The 4,101-nt window shown below is 40.5% G+C and overlaps 1 non-coding gene across 1 annotated transcript; it reads right to left on the bottom strand.

Annotated features, from left to right (window-relative positions):
* Positions 1-1,201: 1,201 nt before the first annotated feature.
* On the bottom strand, positions 1,202-1,338 carry LOC112404031 (small nucleolar RNA SNORA76). The gene has a single exon (XR_003004032.1). It is a non-coding gene; the product is annotated as a small nucleolar RNA SNORA76 (small nucleolar RNA).
* Positions 1,339-4,101: the final 2,763 nt, after the last annotated feature.

The following is a 4,101-nucleotide window of genomic DNA, read 5'->3' as shown; positions in this document are numbered from 1 at the left end:
TTATTTGATTACTTTAATTGCACCATTAAAACATTTGACTTAAATTATTGGACCATTCCAGTCAGTGTACTGTTCTGATTTCTCATTGTGTAGGCCAATTTGCCTATCAGTGTGCATGTCTTTTTCGCTGGTCTTATAATTTTTGTGCAATAATTAAAGGCAAAGGACCAGATGCACTATTGTGTAAAGAGATTACACATGACTGTACCCTATTGCACTTAATCAAATAGTATGTGGGGATTTACAATCGCTTGCACTGTTTCACAAAATAAATATCTCATGTCAAATACTAGATAAGCATCTAAGTTATTTCTACTTAATCCTGTTTAGATAATAGGAACAGAATAAACTGTGGTACAGAATAAACCTGGGCCCTCAGCTGCCAGTAGCAGCTTCAGTTTCTTTGGTGGTCAGGGGACCCGTTCTGTTAGAGGATCGAAAGTAGACCACACCCTGATATAAGGTAGGCGCTATTATCCTCGATTTGTATTTTTTAAAGTCCTGCTCCTGAGCTAGAGTTTACACCAACTGCCTACTAACCCTGCTAACTTGGGGCCCCCCTCCAGTTATTAAGCACCAAAGCGGCTAGACATGGCACTTGTGCATAACTGCCCTTCAACACGTTCTGCCTTGTACTCAGAACTGATGCACATTTCACCTAAATCCAGGAGGGATCGTTATCATCTAGAACGTGGCTTACGAAGGAGTGACTGTGCATTTATTTAGGTGCCTATGTTGCGCCCCGCAATGCACACAACCCTGTCTTTGTGAGCTGTTCAAGCTATCTGGGGCATATCCAAATAAGCAGTTGACCCTAAACGGCGGTTTTTCTAAGTAGTCCGCGAATACACCTCAGCCAGACGAGCTCAGCCCATGCAGCTCAAGGCCGGGAGCCAGTTCGTGTCAAGTGCACTACAGCGCTGTCTGTTCAAGGCCACAGCCGGATTCTCACCTCCCCTCCCTGCAGACACCCTCCACGCCGCGTTTGAATGAACCTGCCCCGTCTCACTGATTTCCACGGAGAGGACAGGACACTCGGACTCACAGGACAGGCACAGGAATAAGCAGAGACTGCAGGACCCCCGAGGTCTTCCCCAGCCCCCAGCCCCGGCAGCCTAGGGCCACAGCCTAGCTCGCTGCTACAAGAGCCGCCGCCGCGGGGCTGCCTTCCCCAGCCCCCCACCCCGGCAGCCCAGTGCCGCAGTGTAGCTCGCGGTTAAAAGGGCCGCCGCCGCGGGGGCAAGACGGCCCCAGTTATGCGCAAGCGCATGCTGCTCTGGCGCTGCAGCCTGACCCCCGGCGCCACGCGCAGGCGCGGCGGGGGCTCAAAGGCAGCGCGTTTAATTACTTTTAAATATATGCGATGCTTTCTTCTTGTTCATGAGACAGGTTTTGGTTTTTTTTCCAAATATATAGAAAATGTTTTAAATTGTCCTTTTGTTATAAACTTCTGTTGAATTGTTTTGTAAACAGAGAGTCTATTATAACGCCTACACTTTAAAATATGTAGGGAAATTTTGTCATTAATTTTTATGAATGTTCCATGTATACTTGGGGGAAAAGAATGTTTTCTAATTGTTCGATGCCAAATTTTATATAGGTCCATTAGAAAAAGTCTGTGTTGTGTTTCCATTCATTATACCATTGCTGATATATATTTTTCTACTTACCAATAATCAAGAGAGATGCATTGAAATCTTCCACTAAAATGAAGGATAGTTCATTTTTTCCTTATTGTACTATTAATGATAGATGTGACTTGAATCTCTTTGGATACTGCCTGTCCTTCATTCTTTCTCTTCTCTCCTTTAATTAGACATTTATCAGACCATCTGATTTCTAGCTTCTCTCTCTTAATTTCTCATATTCTCCATCTCCTTTTCCTCTTTGTGGCATTCTGGATAATTTCTCCAAATACACCTTTCCGTTTACTACTTTTTTCTTCAACTGTGTCTGTCAAAACTGTGCTTTTTAAACCTATCCACTGAGTTTTCATTTCAACAATTATTTTTCATTTTGAGGTGATCCTTTTTTGTGAGGTTATATTCATATAACTTGAACTTAACCATTTGAAGTCAGTAGCATTTAGTACATTCACAATATTGTACAACCACCACATTTGGTTTTTTTTATTTCAGATCTCTTTGTTCCTGATGATTTCCTATTATACGCTCTTTGTAATTATATTTCTTTGAAGCACTGCATTTTTATACGTTTAATTCTTTAAACATTTCCTATATAACTAGTCTATATTGAATATCTGACACTCCATCATCTGCAGTCCTTGGAATGTACTGTTCATTGTTGTCCATTGTTTCTGTGACTCTCAGGCACAGTAACTTGGCTTCTCACGGGTTTGGTCATCTTTATTCAAGAGCTCATGGTAATAATCTGTGAGGGTCCTTTGAGCCTAACTTGAGCAAGCTCAAGTTGTCCCAATATACAGTGGGACAACTAGATATACATGCAGAAGAATGAAGTTGAACCCACATGTCACGCCATATTCAAAAATTAACTCAAAATGAATCAACAACATAAATGTAAGGGCTAAAACTATAAAACTTTTAGAAGAAAAGGTAAATCTTCATGAACCTTGGATTTGGCAATGGATTCTTAGGTATGATACCAAAAGCACATGCAACCAAAGGAAAATTAGGTAAATTGGAATTCATCAAAATTTAAAACTTTTGTGCATCAGATGACATCACCCAGAAAGCAAAAAGACAACCTAAAGAATGGGAGAAAACATTTGCAAATCATATATCTTTAAAATGTCTAGTATCCAGAATATATAGAGAACTCTTAGAGTTCAACAACAGAAAGACAACCCAATTTTAAAATGAGCAAAGGATTTGAATAGACAGTTCTCAAAAGAAAATATACAAACAATCAGTAAACACATAAAAGATATTCAACATCATTAGTTATTAGTGAAATGCAAATCAAAACCCTGATAACATACCACTTCACACCCACTATGATGGCTGTAATTTTTTTTTAAAGGTAAGTGGTAGGGAAGACGTGGAGAAACTGGACCTCTTGTGCATCATGGGTAGGAATGTAAAATAATGCAGCCTCTGTGGAAAACAGTGTGATGTTCCCTCAAAAAGTGAAACACATAATCATCATATGACCCAGCAATTCTGCTTCTCGGTATATATCCAAAAGAACTGAAAACAAGTATTCAAACAAATACTTATTAAAACAAATAGTGTGCCCAGAAATGTTCACACTATTCGAAGCACTACTGACAGCAGCCAAAAGGTGGGGACAACTCAGATGTCTATCGATGGATGAGTGAATTAGTGAAATGTCGTCTATCCATACAATGGAATATTATTCACCCACAAAGTGAAATGAAGAAGAGATACCTGCTAAACAGGGACAAACCTTGAAACCATTACATTAAGTGAAAGAAGCCAGAAACAAAAGGTCATATATGCGTCCTTTTATACAAAATATCCAGGATAGGTAAATCCCTAAAGATAGAAAGCAAATTGGTGGTTGCTGGGGAGTGTGGGGAGGGGGAATCAGAAATGACTGCCTAAAGAAGACAGGGCTTTCCTCTGGGGAGATGAAAATGTTTTAGAACTTGATAGAGGTGGTGGTCTCACAGCATTGTGAGTATATAAAATGCCACTGAATTATACAATTTAAAATGGTTAATTGTATTTTGTGTGAATTTCAACTCAAATTTCTTTTGAGGGGGGAAAAAAATGTCAGGCTAGGGGTTAACCTCATCCTGAGCTCGTGCCTGGAAGGGGCACAAGGGTGGCTTCTGGGGGGCTGGTTGGTTTGCTTTCTTGGGCTGGGTTCTGGCTGCACTTGTGCGTGAATTTGTGAAAATTTTCAGCGAGCTCTATACAGGTGATGTGTGCTCTGTCTTCTATGTATTTTATACTCTAATAAAAGGAAGTTTGTTTTGTACTTTTTTATTGTTTTTTGTTTGTTTGTTTGGCCATACCTTGTGGCTTGCGGGATCTTAGTTCCCTGACCAGGGATTGAACCTGGGTCCCGGCAGTGAAAGCACAGAGCCCTAACCTGGAACTCTGGAACACTGGAACACCAGAGAATTCTCTGTTTTGTACTTTTTTAAAAAGG

The sequence above is a fragment of the Neophocaena asiaeorientalis genome, unplaced genomic scaffold (genome assembly GCF_003031525.2).
Source record: "Neophocaena asiaeorientalis asiaeorientalis breed wild unplaced genomic scaffold, Neophocaena_asiaeorientalis_V1.1 scaffold479, whole genome shotgun sequence".
Taxonomy (NCBI): domain Eukaryota; kingdom Metazoa; phylum Chordata; class Mammalia; order Artiodactyla; family Phocoenidae; genus Neophocaena; species Neophocaena asiaeorientalis.
This window is presented reverse-complemented; position numbering and strand designations above follow the sequence as displayed.